Source organism: Pelophylax lessonae, assembly GCF_965119305.1.
Source record: "Pelophylax lessonae genome assembly, chromosome: 10".
NCBI classification, from domain to species: Eukaryota; Metazoa; Chordata; class Amphibia; order Anura; family Ranidae; genus Pelophylax; species Pelophylax lessonae.
In genome coordinates this window covers 47,698,010-47,719,521 of record NC_138777.1, presented here as the reverse complement: position 1 = coordinate 47,719,521, position 21,512 = coordinate 47,698,010, and the positions used below count along the sequence as shown (strand labels likewise).

The window sequence follows — 21,512 nt, the reverse complement described above, 5'->3', positions numbered from 1 at the left end:
TGGCGTTCTGTTGTAACATTCCTCCTGTACACAGAGGCAGCACAGGCTCCCCTGTAGTGACTTCACTATGTGTTGTGACTGCATTTTACAGAGCCCCCCTACCCCCACCCCAAGCTTTAGTGTTTGTGTGTTTGTGAGTTTCTGACCTCTGTGCAGTGAATACAACACAACTCTTCCAAGACAATAGCATTGTTACAGCCCTGCGTACTTTTGTGCTGTAGTGTTGCGGTCGCCAGCCGCTAGTATAGGGCCTCCCTGGATATACGAGCTTCAAAGGCTTGCGTTCCAGATCCCAGTTGCTGTCTGATGTTCAAGCAAAGCATGCTTCAGAGCTCTTCCCATGGACAGAACTAAACCACGTAGGCCATCGTGGGCTTCTAGCATATATATATTTAAAAAAAAAAAAAAAGGTTAACGCATTTCACAGGCAGGTGTGGAACCTTATGGTACAGAGTGTAAATATTAAAGTATTTGATGCCCCATACCAGCCATTGTCCACCACTGCATGGAGAGCACTATGTAAATATCCCAGTCTTTCTTATTTATAGAATTCTGTACAGATCCTGAACGTGCAATAAACTGGCATTCTAATGCTGCTTTGGCTTTGATTTCTTTTAAGCTTTTTAATGTTGTTTTCATTTTGGCCACAAGAGGGCAGTGTTTAATAACCAATTAAGCATAGATTGGGAGAAGGCGATGGTGATACAATACAACGGTGTTCTATTTGTTTGTCTTCACATATTTTGTATTGCTGGCCAGAGGTGAACAAAGCTTTAACTACTTAAGCCCCGGAAGATTTTACCCCCTTCCTGACCAGGTCCTATTTTGCGATTCGGGACTGCGTGACTTTAATAGACAATTGCGCGGTCGTGCGATGCTGTACCTAAACGAATTTGACATCCTTTTTTTCCCCACAAAGAGAGCTTTCTTTTGGTGGTATTTGATCACCTGTGCGATTTTTTTTATTTATTTTTTTTTGAGCTGTAAACAAAAAAAGAGCGACAATTTTGCGATTTTGCAAAAATAACAATATTTTTCACATTTTTTTTTATATGAAATTCCCCAAAAAAATGTAAAAATCAAACTTTTTTAACATTTTAGGCCAATTTGTTTTATGCTACATATGTTTGGTAAAAAAAAAATCGCAAAAAGCGTATTTTGATTGGTTTGGGCAAAAGTTATTGCGTTTACTAACTAAGGGAAAGATTTTTGTCATTTTTGTTGTTTTTTTTTTTTTTTGTTTTTTTTTTAACGAGTAATGGCGGCGATCTGCGATTTTTTTTTTTTTTTTTTTGCGGGACTGCGACATTGCGGCGGACAGATCGGACCCTTGACTGACATTTTTGACACTTTTGGGGTTACCAGTGATATTACTACAGTAATCAGTGCTATACACATGCACTGTTACTGTAAAAATGACACTGGCAGTGAAGGGGTTAACTTTTTTTGAGAGGGAGGGGTTAAGTGTGTCCCTAGGGGCGTGATTCTAACTGTGATTGGATGTGGCTGTGTGTGTAAGAACAGAGATCAACGGTCCTACATAGCAGAACTGTTTGATCTCCATTCTTACACAGGGGAGAATGACAGCCTGCCTTTCTCCTGGTGTAACGGACGATCGCGAGTGCCCGGCAGACATCGGGGGGGGGGGTCCATGACCGAGCGGGAGCGCGCCTCCGGCGGTGCGCGCTCGCTCGCTCCCTAGACCCTCACAGGCTAGCGACGTAGCCCTACGTCACTTTGCCTGTGAGGGGCTGACCGCCGCAGTAAATAGTAGTGCTGCGGCCGGCAAGCGGTTAAGTGAACCTGAGGTTACTCGCAAATGTTGGTTAGTAATTACGCAGGTACCAAAATGTGCCTGTATGTACCCTCTTTTGTTAACGTGCATCTGGGATATCCCCAAACGGTGTCTGTTGTCTTACAGCTCATACCACCCCTTCTCATCCCACTTACTACCAAAAGATTTTGCTTTCATTGAATAGTGGAGTTATGCTGGGAGGTGGGTGGGCAAGGCATTGCACTGGATTTGCATTGTTCCATGTGCATGCAGCATATGTAGTAATAAAGCACATGTGTATGTAAATGGGCCAACATACTTTCTATTTCAGAACTCTGTAAACTTCAGCCCATAGATGTGAACCAGCCCCATATAGAGGAATGGGGTTTCTGCTTGAAATGCATTTTCATGCAGCAAAATGCATGCATTTCGTTGCATGAAACTGAAGCGTGAAGAAAACTTGCAGTTACAATTCCAAAAAGCCATGTTATCTAGTAAAAGATGGGGTCCCTAAAAAAAAAAAAAATATAAAAAAATAAATAAATAAAAAATAATTTAACTTTAATAAAGCTAGGAGACATCAGGTCCTCTTCACACTTAAGCCATACATCTAAGAAATATAACTGTACAAGAGAAATGCAGCTTGCTGCTAATCCTGCCAATTTTGTTACATATTCAGCTCTGCGCCAGTGTGCAACCAGAATTTTGAAACTGGCTTGGGAGTGGGCGTCTCTGGTGCATACCAGGCATGTTCCTCAAGAAAATTTTATATGTACAGTGGTGATCGAAAGTTTGGGCACCCCAGGTAAAAATGTGCATAAAGAAGCCAAGGAAAGATGGAAAAATCTCCAAAAGGCATTAAGTTACAGATTAGACATTCTTATAATATGTCAACAAAAGTTAGATTTTATTTCCATCATTTACACTTTCAAAATAACAGAAAACAAAAAAATGGCGTCTGCAAAAGTTTGGGCACCCTGCAGAATTTATATATAGTGTTTATATAGAATTTATATATAGTGGTATACAGTGTCTTTTCATCATATGAACAGTTAGAATTGTCCAGGCTTGTAACACTTGAGTATTTCAAGCTTTAGACCACTCCTACCCAAGGGTCGCTGAGACTTGTAGTACCACAATGGTAGACTGTTTACCTAAGGTGACATTCCTTTTAGAAATCTTCCTAGTCTGACATTTTGGTTCCCTTGAGATGACATTACAGGAGTGCTGATGTGGCCTGTAGCACTTCGATTCTCAATTAAGTCATTAAGTGGAAAGGCTGTTGGAGAGGCTCATGGGATAAATCTGTGTATCAGCAGCTTCAATAATCCACCCTAAAGCCAGATCATTTCACAAGTTGTTTTCTTACGACAAAGCGTTTTGTAACTCGCTTGTGAAAATAGCTTTGTGAAATAACGTGGTGACCATCTGCAAGAGACTTTACTGAAAATTTCTGATTTTGAAATGTGCTTTTTTTTTTTTTTTTTTTTTTTTTAGTATTTACTTTTTAAAATCATATTTGCAATAAAGGTAATATGATTTGTTATGTTACAGCCTTAGTCCAAAAGAGATTAAATTCATTATTTCTCTTTTGTTCATTGACGCGCACAGCTCCTGATCTTCTTAACCATTGAGTTATACTGCCCCCTACAGGAGTAGGATACTAGGCAGAAAAAAAGTCGGCTTACTGCTGGGCAGTCCCAGGGGGGTATACTCCCTCTCTCTGCTATAGGTTTTTTTTTCTGCCGAGTCACAAGTAAGGACCTAGTTACTTGCTGGGATCTCTGGTCCTGGCAATTTTTTTTCTTTTTGGATAGATTTATTTCTTATGGTTTTTTCCTGTGAGATCTACAATAAACTGTCAGACTAGGTGACTGGCTGGATAATCTAGATCCAGTGGTCACCCCAGTCTGGCCAGCGAGCGCACGCAGACCTCAGCTCCATGCTAGGTCAGGCGCAACATACACTGCCACTGGACAGGGGCTGGCCTGCAATTTAAACACCTTGCATGGTCATATAGGACTGGGTCTCGGCCTGAGTCACAGCGTTCCTCCTGGCCGACAGCTCCCCCATTTCAATTGCGAGGGGTTCTGGCTGGAGCGGTACCTGGTTCCTGGTATAGTGAGTAGCTGTCCCCCCCCCTCCCCTGGAGGGTTTTGGGGTGGAGGTGGGCCCCTCCATGGGACAGTCGGACCCCCGGGTTCCCCTCCTTCCCATCAGGCACCCCCTTCATCTGTCCCCCCATTCTACCCCCCTCCACTTATGCTGGGGCTGTGTGGGTGGTCTGGTCCACCTCCTTGGGTGGGGGTAGGGCGCTATGCTTGGGAGGGGGCCCCAACGATAGGCTGTGTGGCGGGGGGCTGTACCTGGTGGGGGTTTTTGACAAACCCCCCCCCCCCCATCCGGCCTTGGCCTGTCCTTGAGACCTAAGGATCACTTCTGGGTCCCTGGGAGCCTCATGGTGCTGCCATTTTGTTGTAGCCTTGTACTGCAATGCATGGCAGCCATGTTTGTTTAGTCTGGGGGACATTATGCGGTGGTCTGCCAAAGAAAACAGTGGTGGCCATGTCTGTGGAGCCTTCTGGGTGGCGTTTTCGGTGATTGGAGTCCCTCCTCATCCCCTGGTGCTGACTGCTGGATCTTTTTGTTTCCTGATCCCGGCTCATGCAGTGCAGATTCTCCTGGTGGCTGCGGTGCCTTGTTTCTGCAGGGTGGGGAGTCTAGTGGGGTCCTCTCCCTCTGCTGAGGATCGATTGGTGCTCTGTGACTGGCAACTGGCTGGTACTGCCAGGACAGTGGGGGTTGTCCCTTAGCAGGGTCTTACATTTTTTGTGGGGTCCCCCTGGTGACTCATGGAGTCTTTGGAGCACATCTCCCCACCTGATGCCCCTCTCTGGGTCCCATCCATCCATTAGTGCAATGACTGCGGTCCTAGAGTCCTTTGTGTCCCGAGTGGAGGTGACTTTTGGGCGACGGACTGGCAAAAAGCACCCCACGCCTTCCCCTGTCTCCTCAGATCTTTAAGCTGATACGGCCACCGCGGACGTGGGTCACCCTGCTGGGTCTGCGACCACGCGCCCTGAAGTAAGGAGGCTTCCTCCACTTCTGCAATTGCGCACAAAAAGGCACTGGTGGACGCACTGATTGTATCTGTGCTTGAGACTTAAAGTTGGAGGACACAGCTGCGGCTGGGACGGAGTCGCAGGTTCTCTTTGGCACTCACAAGCCATCCAGAGCTGCAAAGGTGTTCCACTTCCCCTCCTATTTTGACAGAATTGTCACTAAAGAGTGGGAACGACCAAAGCATCACCATGGTAGTATTCCAAGTGAACAAGCTGTACTCAGTGGCTGCCGGCTTGAGCAAGGAGAGGCTCTGCTCTACATGGTAAGAAGAAACAAGAAAGCAGTGCCTACTGAGTGTAGCATACAAAGTTTAATGGGGTTAAAATAAAATAAATTATGCACTCACAAAGGTAAATGATATGCCAGCATGGTGAATGTATTGGGTCATCTGCAGAGTCTCTGGTAACGGATGGATGCTACTGACATGAGTAGGCTGATGGCTGTCAGCATCTGTCAGTCGGCATAGCTGTTTCCACAGCACCGGGTCTGTGCAGAGGTGTGGAAGACGTGACATCCGGCAGCTGAGAAGGCAGGAGGAGTGCGCGTTCGCAGCATGCATGCTCCTTCATCAGGCTCTGAAGGGGCCATCGTGGAAGAAGTATAAATAGCCAGCTGGATGTATGGTGGGTGGGATGGGACAAATGTATAAGACAAATTGTAAAGAACAAGACAAGAGCCTGCACAGAGGCCAGAGGTGGAATATGACAGCAAAAAAACAAATGGAGAGTTAAAGCATACAGTGGGTACGGAAAGTATTCAGACCCCCTTAAATTTTTCACTCTTTGTTATATTGCAGCCATTTGCTAAAATCATTTAGGTTCATTCTTCTTCCTCATGAATGTACACATAGCACCCCATACTGACAGAAAAACACAGAATTGTTGACATTGTTGCAGATTTATTAAAAAAGATAAACTGAAATATCACATGGTCCTAAGTATTCAGACCCTTTGCTCAGTATTTAGTAGAAGCCCCCTTTTGATCTAATACAGCCAGGAGTCTTTTTGGGAAAGATGCAACAAGTCTTTCACACCTGGATTTGGGGATCCTCTGCCATTCCTCCTTGCAGATCCTCTCCAGTTCTGTCAGGTTGGATGGTAAACGTTGGTGGACAGCCATTTTTAGGTCTCTCCAGAGATGCTCAATTGGGTTTAAGTCAGGGCTCTGGCTGGGCCATTCAAGAACAGTCACGGAGTTGTTGTGAAGCCACTCCTTTGTTATTTTAGCTGTGTGCTTAGGGTCATTGTCTTGTTGGAAGGTAAACCTTCGGCCCAGTCTGAGGTCCAGAGCACTCTGGAGAAGGTTTTTGTCCAGGTTATCCCTGTACTTGGCCGCATTCATCTTTCCCTCGATTGCAACCAGTCGTCCTGTCCCTGCAGCTGAAAAACACCCCCACAGCATGATGCTGCCACCACCATGCTTCACTGTTGGGACTGTATTGGACAGGTGATGAGCAGTGCCTTGTTTTCTCCACACATACCGCTTAGAATTAAGGCCAAAAAGTTCTATTTTGGTCTCATCAGACCAGAGAATCTTATTTCTCAACATCTTGGAGTCCTTCAGGTGTTTTTTTTTTAGCAAACTCCATGCGGGCTTTCATGTGTCTTACACTGAGGAGAGGTTTCCGTCGGGCCACTCTGCCATAAAGCCCCGACTGGTGGAGGGCTGCAGTGATGGTTGACTTTCTACAACTTTCTCCCATCTCCTGACTGCATCTCTGGAGCTTAGCCACAGTGATCTTTGGGTTCTTCTTTACCTCTCTCACCAAGGCTCTTCTCCCCCGATAGCTCAGTTTGGCCGGACAGCCAGCTCTAGGAAGGGTTCTGGTCATCCCAAACGTCTTCCATTTGAGGATTATGGAGGCCACTGTGCTCTTAGGAACCTTAAGTGCAGCAGAAATCTTTTTGTAACCTTGGCCAGATCTGTGCCTGAGCTCTTCAGGCAGTGCCTTTTGACCTCATGATTCTCATTTGCTCTGACATGCATTGTGATCTGGAAGGTCTTATATAGACAGGTGTGTGGCTTTCCTAATCAAATCCAATCAGTATAATCAAACACAGCTGGACTCCAATGAAGGTGTAGAACCATCTCAAGGATGATCAGAAGAAATGGAAAGCACCTGAGTTAAATATGAGTGTCACAGCAAAGGGTCTGAATACTTAGGACCATGTGATATTTCAGTTTTTCTTTTTTAATAAATCTGCAACAATGTCAACAATTCTGTGTTTTTCTGTCCGTATGGGGTGCTATGTGTACATTCATGAGGAAGAAGAATGAACCTAATTGATTTTAGCAAATGGCTGCAATATAACAAAGAGTGAAAAATTTAAGGGGGTCTGAATACTTTCCGTACCCACTGTAAATGAGGATATCGATGACTAATAAAAATGAACATATGATAATGGAAGATGGTTAAAGGATAATGCTAAAGTGAGAAGTATTCGGATCAATGGATAAAAAAAACGGACTCAAAGTGAATGGACGATCAAGATGCAATGTATAGAGCTATGTGCGAGTAAGAGGGAATATATTAAAAATTATTAATTATAATGGAAATAAAAATATATACATAAAATTTATATTTTTTTCTAATCTATAAATATAAACGAATATAAAAATTGAATATGTATATACAAGGCTCTATGGTATATGAGGTATGGTGAACTGAAAGATATATATGCAAGTATCTGTAGATGTGTATGTAGTGTAACAATAGCCAGGGGAATACTTTGGAGCAGTAGATAGGTAAAAATATACATAAAAGGGGCCATATTATACCATTTACTTTTGTGAGTGCATAATTTCTTCCTATTAAACCTTGTATGTTACACTCAGTAGGCGCTGCTTTATTGTTTTTTCCTTCCAAATTAAACAAGGCAACAATGATTCCGGTTGAAAAGTCCCCAGCCTTTAAGGACCCGGCTGACAGGAAGACAGAGCCTGTGGCCCGCAATATGTACACCCTGGCTGGTTCGCCACTGAGGCCAATATTCACCATTGCCCTGGTGTCGCAAACTCTGACCAAATGGGCTAAGCTTTTGCGCCTTGACCTGGAGGAGGGGGGAGTCGACGTGGGCCCTCATCGGCTCAAAAATTTTTTGTCCCTTAGAGTCGACTGACAAGGGATCGAAGCCCTTCGGGCCTTCTCTGGAGGATCCAAGCGAACTTGGTCTGGCAAGTCAAGCAGATGGTCATTCCTCCGGACTTGCATGCAGCTGCTGGGCCTGATGGTCTCTACCTTTTGAGGTGGTTTCGTTTGCACAGTTCCATATGAGGTCCCTGCAAGGGAGATTCTAGCCAAATGGGACAAGAATCTGCCTCTTGACAATGGGATCTGGCTGAGCCGGGCCACGAAAGAGTCCCTGATATTATGGCTTCATTCTCCGGTGCTTCGGCTGGGCATATCCTTCCTCTGCTTGTATTGGACAGTGGTCACCACGGATGCCAGCCTGTCTGGCTGGGGAGGCATCCTCGGAAAAAATTCTGCTCAGGGGATCTGGACACTGGAAGAGTCCAGATTACCGATCAATGTCTTGGCACTCCGAACGATCAGACTGTGCCTGGAACATTGGACGGATCGTCTTCAGGGATGTCCAGTGCGCATTCAATTAGCCATATGCCACAGCCGTGGCTTATGTCAATCCCCAGGGGGGGGGCACAAGAAGTTTTCTGGAGGTATTCGGCATTCTAAGGTGGGCAGAATGGGTCGTTCCAGCCCCCTCCACTGTACACATTCCAGGGATGGAAAACTGGCAGGTGGATTACCTCAGTCTGTAGGCGTTGAACCAAAGGGAGTGGTCCCTTTTTATCCCGAGGTGTTTCATCAGTTGTGTCTTGGGTGGGGCACCCCCGAGGTGGATCTGTTGGTGTCTCGGCTCAACAGAAAGGTGCAGAGGTTTGTGGCTCGGTCACTGGATCCTCTGGCAGACACCACAGATGCGCTGGTGGCCCCGTGGGGTTAGTATCGTCCGATTTCCGAGTCGGTGATGCCAACACTGTTAAAAGCTAGGAAATCTATTTCTAGGAAGATCTACCATCGTGCAAGGAAGACATGCATTGTGTGGTGCGAGTCTCTTGGGGTTCCTCCCCGCTTTTTTTTTTTTTTTTTCCGGTGGCTCGGATCATGACCTTCCTTCAACCGGAGGGTGAGCAGAAACTAGCCTTGAGTACTAGCAAGGGTCAGGTGTCGGCCTTAGCGGTCTTCTTTCAACAGCCCTTGGCCACATACTCCGCTGGTACATACTTTTCTTCAGGGAGTTAGGCACTTGATCCCTCCAGTGTGGTCTCTGTTGCCACCTTGGGACCTCCAATTTGGTGCTCTCAGTCTTCCAGATACCTCCTTTTGAGAATCTTCAGGAGATTCCCCTTGCTTGCGCTGTCCCAGAAGGTGGCCTTTTTGGTGGCTGTCACCTCTGCGTGCAGGGTGTCAGAATTGGTGGTGTTATCCTGTTGTTCACCTTCTTGGTGTTTTTTATTGCCTCTGTCTGTTGTTCCTTCCTCAAGTTGCCTCTGATTCTCATTTGAACAAAGTTATTGTGTTGCCTTTCCTGTGTGCCTGGCCAAAACATCCGAAGGAAATTGCTTTGCATGCCTATTTGTGCTCACAGATGGGCTTCGGAAAGGGTTGTCCGCTTCCTCTGTGACCATTACCAGATGGATCAGACAGACGGTGGTTCATGTCTATTTCATTAAAGGTCAGGTTCCTCCTTTCCCTGTCAAGGTGCATTCTACTCGGGTGCTCAGCTCCTCCTGGGCCTTACATCATCAGGCGTCAGTGTCGAAGGTTTGCAAGGTGGCCACCTGCACAATTTTACAAAGTTCTATAAAGTGGATGTGTTGGCATCTGCGGATGCTTCCTTTGGCCGCAAAGTTTTGGCAGGCTTTTGTTTAGAGGACCTGGTCCTCTTTTTGAGGGTGGATGGTTTTTTTAGGGTGCGCTCCATTTTGTTTTGGTTGAACTTCTGGTTGGTTATAGTTAGCCTTGGGAGTTTCTTTTTCGCTGTTCCCACCCCTTATGTTTAACACTACTTGTGGACGTCCCACTGGTTAAGATCAGGAGCTGTGTCCGTCCGTCAATAAACAAAATGGAAAATTGGATTTCTGGCTTACCGTAAAATACATTTCTCTGATGTTAATTGACGGACACAGCACCCACCCCTATGTGGAATTGTAATTCTTCTGACACTGCTTGTAACACAGCTGAGTACCTATAGCAGAGAGAGGGAGTATACCCCATGGGACTGCCATAGGCGTAGCCAGACTTTTTTTTCTGCCTAGTGTCCTACTCCTGTAGGGGGCAGTATAACCCAATGGTTAAGAAGATCAGGAGCTATGTCTGTCAATGAACATCAGCAAAAGGGATTTTACAGCAGTTCAAAAGTCCCATTTTTCCCTCAATTCTACAAACAATACCCCATAATGACAACTTGGAAAAAAAAGTTTAAAATCTTGGCAAATTTTTTTATCAAAAACACGTACATAACTTTTCACAGCCTTTGCAATGACACTCACAATTGAGCTCAGGTGCATCTTATTTCCACTGATCATCCTTGAGATTTTACTACAACTTGATTGGAGTCCACCTGTGGTAAATTCAGTTGATTGGATGTGATTTGGAAAGGCACACGTCTGTCTAAAGCCCCGTACACACACGCAGATCGTCGTCATACAAATGTTCGTCTTTTCTCCCCGGGATGTCGGTGTCTGTTGAAAAGTGCAAAGACAGCACAAGGACAGCACAAGAATTTTGTCTGCAGACTTCAGCTGACTGCAGAAGTGATGTCATGTAATGGTTAACTTTCCCTGTGTTTTTTTTATTTTCTGAGCATGCCCAGTCTTGCAAATCTGCGGTCTGTCGGCCGAATTCTGTACTGACAGGCGAACAATCGTCCGTTCTGGTGTCCGCAGACAAAAATTTTCATGTTTGCAAGAAAGACTTTTGTCCGCGGATTGTGCGCAGACAGCTGTCGGAGGCACCATACTAACACGCATACAATCGGCAGATCTTTCGTCCGCCGACGTTTGTATGCCGACGATCGGTACGTGTGTACGGGCCTTTAGGTCTCAGTTAACAGTGCGTATCAGAGCACAAACCAAGCCATGAAGTTCAGGGAATTGTCTGTAGACCTCGGAGACAGGATTATATTGAAGCACAGATCTGGGAAGGGGTACAGGAAAATGCAGCATTGAAGGTCCCAATGATCAGTTGCCTCCATCATCCATAAATGGAACCACTAGGGCTCTCCCTAGAGCATGCGGCCCGGCCAAACTGAGCGCCCTTAGTCAGGGATATGACCAAGAACCTGATGGTCACTCTGACAGAGCTCTAGCCTTTCTCGGTGGAGAGAGGAGAACTTTCCAAGAGAACAGCCATCTCTCCACCAATCAGGTGGCCAGACAGAAGCCACTCTTCGGTAAAAGGCACATGACCGCCCACTTGGAATTTGTCAAAAGGCACCTGAAGGACATTCTCTGGTCTGATGAAACAGATTGAACTCTTAGGACGCTTGCTATCCAGGTCAGTCTGGAGGAAAACAGGCACCGCACACCACCTGGCCAATACCAACCCTACAGTAAGGTATGGTGGTGGCAGCAGCATCATGCTGTGGGAATGCACACAGCCACGATAAAGGAGTGTCTATGTGACAACTCTGTGAATCTCCTTAAGTGGCTCAGCCAGAGCCCAGACTTGAACTAGATTGAACATCTCCGGAGAGATCGGAAAATGGCTGTGCACAGACACTCCGCATCCAACCTAATGAAGCTTGAGAGGTCCTGCAAAGAAGAATGGGAGAAACTGCCCAAAATAGGTGTGCCAAGCTTGTAGCATCATACTCAAAAAGACTTGAGGCTGTAATTGGTGCAAAAGGTGCTGCAACAAAGTATTGACCAAAGGCTGTGAATACTTATGTACATGGTATTTTTTTTTTCTTTATTTGTCATTATGGGGTATTATTTGTACAATTTTGAGGAAAATAATGAATTTATCCATTCTGGAATAAGGCTGTATCATAACAAAATGTGGAAAAAGTGAAGCACTTTTCCAATGCATTGTATAGTTATCAAAAGAGACTGTTTAGTCCTAGTGAAAAAAACTGTAGAATTTTATTATGGGTTTTTAAACTAAAACATTTCAGCCTATACGGTAGCCTAAAATGTTACTAAACCCAGGACCCTGCATTCACTATATCTGGTCTCCCACAGAACATAAAAATGCAATTTTTTTTTTTTTTTTTTAGTAAATCTAAAATGGTAAATAAGGGATTTGGAGTTTGTGGGGCATGGGTTGGGACTTTAAAGGTACCGTTTCAGAACCAATAAATGTGATATAACACTAATATATCAGATTATATTAAAAATATTTATTTATTACACGTAATATCAGAAAAAAGATCCAAAAACAAAGGGACAAATCATATATACAGAAAATACAGCTGGGTATAAAATATCAAGCAGAATCATGATCCTCATGTAATAAGTGGAATCATCAGGAAGTACCGCTGGGCCAGACTTAACCGGTGCCAATCATGTAATTCCCTAGTTGTACCACTACCCTACATGTTTCGCGGTGTGAACCGCTTCTTCAGGGTTACAGGGGCACAAAAAGGTGTTCAAGAGGACAACTGCAGAATAATTAAAACAAAGAATTAGTTGCAATACAAACTTTGTTCCATACATCAAATTTTCAACAATGTATTCATCTTTACTGTGCACATTAGGAGAAGGAGAGGGCTTACCCAAACTAAATCCCAGTGTGCACATCACATATTCGATGACATTCATAGAAATATACTCATAAAACATATATCAGAATATATATCATATAGACATAGTGGCCAAGGAAAAGACATGAATACTCCCACCTGAACGGCTGCTGGTGTGTGGACCAGAGGCAGATCATGCTAGAGGCAAACCAAGTCCCCCAGGTGGACATGGACAGCCCAAAAGGAAACCATGATTGGAGCGGGTGTCTGGCCTAGATAGTATATAACAGAGAACATTGGATCAAAGATATATATTTAGACAAAGTTGCAAGGGACCCTACCTGTCGGTAGATAGGAGGGTCTGTAAGCGTAGGGACTCTTATGGACATACTTGAAGGCTATAATGTAGTTGGTTTAGAACTTATTCAGAAAAGCAATAAGAGAACAATAAAAAAGGGGGGGGGAGCAAATGGGAAAAAAAATCCCAAAACTAGTACTGTCATATCAACCTACCAGCAGTTGTGGCCTAGACGCATATGATGGTCAGATGGTGGGATGGATGGATACGGACTCAGGAATATATATAATCTCAAAGACGTTTAGATGTAAAATGAGATTCCAGGGAACTCAAAGGTTCCTATAGGTATGCAGAGAAAAATAATGTATCACTAGCAAATTCCTGTATACAATCAAAAGCATATACTCTGTTTAGGAGGGGCTGTTCCCTCTTGAGGGGTGTTTTTTCTTTAAACCTTTATTTTTTAGACAGAGCTCCTGTGTCCTGGTTAAGAGCTCTTCTATTTAGCCTTGGTTTATTTTCCCCACCCTACATTTTATTTTTGCCACTGCTTTTGGACATCCCAGTAAATATGATTTATGGAGCGCTGTGTCCGTCGATGAACGAAAGTGAAAATGGGATTTTTGTACTTACCGCAGAATCCATTTCTCTGAGTTCATTGATAGACACAGCACCCATCCCTCTATGGAGTTCTGATACTTCTAATACTGCTCGCTACTAAACTGATTACCTAGAGCAGGGAGGGGGGTTATATTCCAGCTGAGGACTGACCATGGGTGTAGCCAGATGTTTTTTGTTCTGCCTAGTTCTACTCCTGGAGGAGGCAATATAACCCACTAGTTATGATTTATGGAGCGCTGTGCCCGTCAATGAACGGTAAGTACAAAAATCCCATTTTCCCTTTGCTGATTTCATCTGCACAATTGGGTGTTCCAAGTGAGCTTGAATTTAGTTGTCCATGCATGTAAAAAGTAAAGTGAAATATTACACAATTTGAGTGATTTCCAACTGCTTTAGACCCCTTTCACGCGGGCGCCCTTGCTAAGTGGAATCCGCTTGCTCAGCAGGCGATCTTTCCTCTGATCCTCTCTGCAGAGTCCCACTCTCCTCTACTGGGCAATCGGAGGAAACGGACCACCTGTCCATTTACCTTCCGATCTGCAGGGCGGATGGGGAATAGGACCACCATCCCTCTGTTTTTGGCAGACTGGATTCGATCGGATGGCCGTGAGTTTCAGCAGGATGTTGCTGACATCCGCCGCTCCATAGAAGAGACTGGAGGGTTCGATCAGGTCTGCTTTAAAAACTGACAAGAGTGCCTGACCGGACAGTCCGTGTGAAAGAGGCCTTAGAAAATCAGTCTGATGCTGCAATGCCCCCCCATGCTTGGATGGTGGAGCTATAGTGTGCCTTTGCATTTATTAGGAGGGTAATACTAGTCGGCTATAGCTCTGGGGGGGGGGGGGGGAGAGAGAAATGAGTCCGCTTGCCAACACTGATACAGTCAGACCATTTGTTTGCCACACTGGTTGACCTTTGGATTTGTTGTCATGCTTGGTACTTCTGTCTTACTTGTATCTGGCTTTTTGCTTTTTTTTTTTTCTATTAATAAATATGGGGTAAAGTGTTTGAGCCCCTCTGTGTGTGTTTTTTTTTGCTTTAGTAAACAAGCATGATGCTGTGGGCCACCAACCTGACCAAAAATAAACCAATTATTAACCATCATGCAGTGATCTGACTTTCACTAAGTGAATTTTGATTGGTTGTTAAATGCACTTTGCTCTCATCCCTACTTACAGAGCGTCCTGTGCTGTTTAGGTTTATTGCTCTCAAAATGATTTTTGCATTCCAGTCAGTCTGGTGTCTCCAGATGACACCAGACAAGCCCTTTAAATCACCTTTCCTTTGACAGTCCTGTGGTTGTGTCATCCCTAGACTTTGTGCCTGCTGCCTTCTGTCCCCTCTAGGCTGTTTTTCACTCTCTGCTTTCTCTCTGCCTGTCATCAGCAGCAGGTGGGAAAAGATCAAACCTCCATATGAGGAGCTCTGGACTGAATCTGCTCTCCTAAACCTGTCAGCGACTTAGACTGCTTCACAAGCATATATGTGGCTGATGTAGACACAGCAGGCCAGTGACAGGATACATATTCCAACTGCACCCAAAATAGTGTCCTCCGTACACGCAGGGCATCTCTGGCATATCGATGACTCGGGTGACTTTGTCAGGTCATGAGATGTATCAAAGGAGCTTAGGACACCATGCATGTCTCCTAGGAAACAAGTAGCCCCAAAAAAAATGATATTTCCTAAGAAACTGGGATAAATATAGACCTGGTTCATGAACCCTGCAGTCCCAGAATTCCCTGTAGGGCAGCATGGTCCTAGTGCGGTGTCTGGTTATAGATAATTTATCAGCTTACATCATCTATCTACACATTCAGTGCCTTGGAAAAGTATTCATACCCCTTGAAGTTTTCCAAATTTTGTCATGTTACAACCAAAAACGTAAATGTCATTTTATTGGGGTTTTATGTGATAGACCGGCACAAAGTGGCACAGAATTGTGATGTGAAAGAAAATGATAAATGGTTTTGAAATGTTTTTACAAATAAATAACTGAAAAGTGTGACCTGCATTTGTATTCAGCCCCCTTTACTCTGATACCTCTAATTAAAATCTAGTAGAACTAATTGCCTTCAGAAGTCCCCTAATTAAATAGTGTCCACCTATGAAGCTGTCAGAGGTTTGTTAGAGAACCTTGGTGAACAAACAGCATCATAAAGGTCAAGTAACACACCAGAGAGGTCAGGGATAAAGTTGTGGAGAAGTTTAAAGCTGTGTTAGGTTATAAAAAAATTCTTACGGAGCTCTGTTCAATCCATCATCTGAAAATGGAAAGAGTATGGCACAACTGCAAACCTACCAATACATGGCCGTCCACCTAAACTGACAGGCCGGGCAAGGATAGCATTATTTAGAGGAGCAGCCAAGAGGCCCCATGGTTAGGGTTGAGCGGACACCTAGATGTCCGTGTTCGACGGGTTCGGCCGAACTTTAAAAAAAAGTCCGGGTCCGTGTCCCGGACTTTTACCGAACTTTTCCCGGACACCGAACCCCATTGAAGTCAATGGGGACCCGAACTTTAAGGCACTAAAATGGCTCTAAAACACCAAAGGAAAGGGCTAGAGTGCTGCAAATGGCAGCAAAACGTAATTAAGAGCATGGCAAGTGCTCTGCAAACAAATGTGGATAGGGAAATAACTTAAAACAACAAAAAAAAACAGAAAAATAAAACAATGTTCTTCTTCATCTCTGAAGGACGAGGCCCATATGGAGTAGGAGGGAGGTTGAGGTGGTGGTGGATGTGGCGGTGACATAGGCGTGCGCACAGGGTGTGCTGGGTGTGCCTGGGCACACCCTAATCACCTAGGGCACATAGCATTGCCAGTGAGGAGATGGGAAAGATCTCCCTGGGACCTGCTCTGCTCTATTTCTCCTTGCCTACAGGTACATGGCCCCGATACATTACTCTCCCTGCTGGCAAACACATGCATGTGTATTTCAACTTTGGGGTGCACACCTTAATGCAATAGGCTGCGCACACCTATGGGCGGTGTAGGTGGAAGCGGCGGTGGAGGAGGACCAGGGCCGGATTAACAGCATCATGGGCTTGGTGCTGAGGATTTTGAAGGGCCTTAAGGGCCGTGCCTTGCCATGCACCCAGAGGAGGAAGGGTGCAGCCATGCATGCCTAATTCAACATGGGATGCTGTCTCTGAAGCCCATAAACACATCCATGCATCGCCAACTGTCCCTCCTTGTCCGGCCTTCACGCTGTGTGGGGAGGTTCTGAGGGTGCTGCCTGGGGAAGCGAGCATAGAAGCCAGACTTCTGTGTTTACAAGTGACAGAAGAGCGGTAACAGTGAATATGGCCAACCCGGGGCCTATATAAAAGGTAGGGGCCTGGAGCTGCAGCTCCAATAGCCCCTACATTAATCTGGCCCTGAGGAGGAGGACGAGGTAGCCAACACTGCTTCTTTTCAAAAATTTTAAATGAGGGTACACCCCAAAAGAGTGAGAAAGAGCAAAAATGGAACAATGGGTGGGTAAGGTCGGTATCCATTGCTATTCTGCATAAGGTACGGAAAAGTCCCGTGGGATCCATGCCTGGTTCATTTTAATGAACGTGAGCTTGTCCACATTGTCTCTGGACAGGCGGCTGCGCTTGTCTGTTATAACGCCCCCAGCCGTGCTAAATACCCGTTCAGATAATACACTGGCTGCAGGGCACGCCAGCACCTCCAAGGCGTAAAGGGCAAGCTCAGGCCATGTGCCCAATTTGGAGACCCAGAAGTTGAAGGGGGCAGACCCGTCATTCACTACATGTAGGCGTGTGCACACATACTGCTCCACCATGTTGGTAAAATGCTGCCTCCTGCTAAGACGTTCCATCTGAGCTGCTGGTGCTGCTGTTTGTTGTGGTGTGCTGACAAAGCTTTTCCACATTTCGGCCATGCTAACCCTGCCTTCTGAGGTGCTGGCGGTGCCCTGGTTGCGTTGGCGACCTCCTCCTCCTCCTCCTCCTCTGCCTTGTGCTTCCACTGTGGCCCCGCTGTCAGATGGGAATGCCAGCAGCATGGCGTCTACCAGCGTGCGCTTGTACTCGCGCATCTTGCGATCGCGCTCCAGTGAGTGAATTAAGGACGGTACGTTGTCCTTGTAACGGGGATCCAGCAGCGTGGCCACCCAGTAATCAGCACAAGTTAGAATGTGGGCAACTCGGCGGTCGTTGTGGAGACACTGCAGCATGTAATCGCTCATGTGTGCCAGGCTGCCCAGAGGCGACGAAAGGCTGTCCTCTGTGGGAGGTGTATCGTCCGTGTCCTCTGTATCCCCCCAGCCACGCACCAGTGATGGCCATGAGCTGGCCTGGGTGCCACCCTGCTGTGAACATGGTTCCATCTCCTCCTCCAGCTCCTCCTCCTCCTCATCCTCCTCATCCTCCAGAACTGTGCCCCTGCTGGACAATTGCGTCCCTGGCGTTTGCGTGTGCAGGAACCCACCCTCGGAGCCCCTTGCGAATGACTGCCCTGAAAGCCTTGGAAATGTTACCTCTTCATCCTCCTCCTCCTCCTCATCCTGTGCCACATCCTCTTCCATCATCGCCCGAATTGTTTTTTCAAGGAGGCATAGAAGTGGGATAGTTAAGCTGAGAACGGCGTCATTGCCACTGGCCATGTTGGTGGAGTACTCAAAACAGCGCAACAAGGCACACAGGTCTCGCATGGAGGCCCAGTTATTGGTGGTGAAGTGGTGCTGTTCCGCAGAGCGACTCACGCGTGCGTGCTGCAGCTGAAACTCCACTATGGCCTGCTGCTGCTCGCACAGTCTTTCCAGCATGTGCAAGGTGGAGTTCCACCTTGTGGGCACGTCACATATGAGGCGGTGAGCGGGAAGGCCGAAGTTACGCTGCAGCGCTGCCAGGCGAGCAGCAGCAGGGTGAGAACGCCGAAAGTGCGCACAAACGGCCCGCACTTTCTGCAGCAGCTCTGACATATCGGGGTAGTTTTTAAGGAACCTCTGCACCACCAAATTCAGCACATGCGCCAGGCAAGGGATGTGCGTCAAACCGGCTAGGCCCAGAGCTGCTATGAGATTTCGCCCGTTATCGCACACCACCAGGCCGGGCTTGAGGCTCGCTGGCAGCAACCACTCATTTGTCTGCTGTTCCATGCTCCTCCACAACTCCTGCGCGGTGTGTGGTTTGTCCCCCAAACAGGCAAGTTGTAAAACTGCCTGCTGTCGTTTACCCCTGGCCGTGCTGAAGTTGGTGGTGAAGGTGTTACGCTGTCCGGATGAGGAGGCGGTAGAGGATGAGGAAGCGGAGTAGGAGGAGTTAGGAACAGGAGGCAAACTGAAGCGCCCTGCAATCCTCGTGGTGGAAGGACATGCGCCAAATTGCTATCCGCCTCAGGCCCATCCGCCACTGCATTTACCCAGTGTGCCGTTAGGGAGATATAACGCCCCTGACCGTGCTTACTGGTCCACGTATCCGTAGTTAGGTGGACCTTGGCACAGATGGCGTTGCGCAGTGCACACCTGATATTTTCCCCCACTTGGTTGTGCAGGGAAGGGATGGCTTGCCTGGAAAAGTAGTGGCGGCTGGGCACGACGTACTGTGGGACAGCCACCGACATAAGGTTTTTAAAACTGTGCGTCTCCACCAGACGGAATGACAGCATTTCAAAGGCCAATAATTTTGAAATGCTGGCATTCAGGGCCAGGGATCGCGGGTGGGTAGGGGGGTACTTCCTCTTCCTCTCAAGTGTTTGGGAGATGGAAAGCTGAACGCTTCCACGGGACATTGTGGAGATGGTTGTTGGTGACCCAGGTGGTGGTGTTGCTGACAGATCGTCTGTTTGCGGGGTGGCAGGTGCCGGTATCACTACAGATGTGGCTGGAGCGGCCGAGACTGCAGCAGAAGAGAAAGCAGGATGAGCCAGAGACGTTTCTTGGTTTTGAAGGTGTGTACTCCACTGCAGCTCGTGCTTTGCACTTAGATGCCTGATCATGCAGGTTGTGCTCAGGTTGAGAAGGTTTATGCCTCGCTTCAAGCTCTGATTGCACAGGGTGCAAACCACTCGTGTCCTGTCATCAGCACATTTTCTAAAGAACTTCCACGCTAGAGAACTCCTTTGAGCTGACTTTGGTGCGCTCGTTCCCTTGCTGCGTTGGGCAGTAGCGGGCGTAGTGTCTAGGGCGCGGCCGCTCCGCTTCTGCACCCTGCTCCCTCTTCTGCTGTGCTGGTGGCTCTGTGCGACCACCGCCTCTTCCTCCAAACTACTCAGGTCACCTGCATGACGTTCATTCCATGTGGGGTCGAGGACCTCATCGTCCTCCACATCATCTTCCACCCAGTCTTCACCCCTGCCCTCCTTGTCGGTCTCCACAATGCTGAACGCCGCAGCAGTTGGCACCTGCGTTTCGTCATCATCCGAGACGTGCTGCGATGATCCTTGCATGTACTCATCTTGAGAAATAAGTGGTTGGGCATCGCTGCACTCAATCTCTTCCACTTCTGGGGCAGGGCTAGGTGGATGGCCCTGGGAAACCCTGCTGACAGAGTCCTCAAAAAGAATAAGAGACTGCTGTATGGCTTGGGGCTCAGACTGCTGGCCTGATTTGCAAGGGGGTGAGGTGAAAGACGGTTGGACATTGGCTGCAGGTGCCAACTCTGACCTTTCTGCAGTAGACTGGGTGGGAGACAATGTGAAGGAACTGGAGGCACTGTCAGCAGCAAACCAATCTACTATCGCCTCAACTTGTTCTGGCCTCATCACTTCTAGGGGCGTTTGATGCCCTACCAAATACTGATGCAGGTTCTGTCGCCTACTCACACTTGAGGAAGGTGTTTCACTTGTGCGTGTAGCTGGCACAGATCGACCACGTCCTCTCCTTGCAACAGGAGCTCTACTAGCAGCACCACGACCCAGGCCACGGCCCTTATTTGACGGTCTCCTCATATTTCTGTAATTTAAGATCTTGCCCTAGAAAGGTTTTTATTGAATAGCGGAATAGGAAATATGATCCAAAAAAGTGTATGTATCTCGCACGTACAAAACCACACTAGGCCCCAATTACTATTGTTTCTACCCCTAAAAGGATGGATGAGGAGTAGGAGGAGTATGGAACAGACAGCACCCTCAAATCTTCAGAAGTATGAGATGAACCCCAAAAACTTGGAAAGGTGGATCTCACACGTACCGACACAGACTATCCCGCAATTCAATTGATCCTCAAAGGTTTTTATTGAATAGCGGAATAGGAAATATGATCAAAAAAAGTGTATGTATCTCGCACGTACACAACCACACTAGGCCCCAATTACTATTGTTTGTACCCCTAAAAGGATGGATGAGGAGTAGGAGGAGGAGTATGGAACAGGCAGCACCCTCAAATCTTCAGAAGTATGAGATGAACCCCAAAAACTTGGAAAGGTGGATCTCACACGTACCGACACAGACTATCCCGCAATTCAATTGATCCTCAAAGGTTTTTATTGAATAGCGGAATAGGAAATATGATCAAAAAAAGTGTATGTATCTCGCACGTACACAACCACACTAGGCCCCAATTACTATTGTTTGTACCCCTAAAAGGATGGATGAGGAGTAGGAGGAGGAGTATGGAACAGGCAGCACCCTCAAATCTTCAGAAGTATGAGATGAACCCCAAAAACTTGGAAAGGTGGATCTCACACGTACCGACACAGACTATCCCGCAATTCAATTGATCCTCAAAGGTTTTTATTGAATAGCGGAATAGGAAATATGATCAAAAAAAGTGTATGTATCTCGCACGTACACAACCACACTAGGCCCCAATTTCTATTGTTTGTACCCCTAAAAGGATGGTTGAGCAGTAGGAGCAGGAGTATGGAACAGGCAGCACCCTCAAATCTTCAGAAGTATGAGATGAACCCCAACAACTTGGAAAGGTGGATCTCACACGTACCGACACAGACTATCTCGCAATTGAATTGATCCCCAAAGGTTTTAATTGAATAGCGGAATAGAAAATATGATCAAAAAGAAAGTGTATGTATCTCGCACGT

At 46.5% G+C, this 21,512-nt stretch overlaps 1 protein-coding gene across 27 annotated transcripts in view; it reads left to right on the top strand.

Annotated features, from left to right (window-relative positions):
• Positions 1 to 389, top strand: part of MADD (MAP kinase activating death domain) — a 188,998-nt gene extending 188,609 nt beyond the window's left edge. For all 27 annotated transcript variants that reach the window (XM_082270087.1, XM_082270080.1, XM_082270075.1 and 24 more), the window contains one exon: positions 1 to 389. This exon is cut by the window's left edge and continues 206 nt beyond it. The gene's annotated coding sequence lies outside the window, so the exon portion shown is untranslated.
• Positions 390 to 21,512: the final 21,123 nt, after the last annotated feature.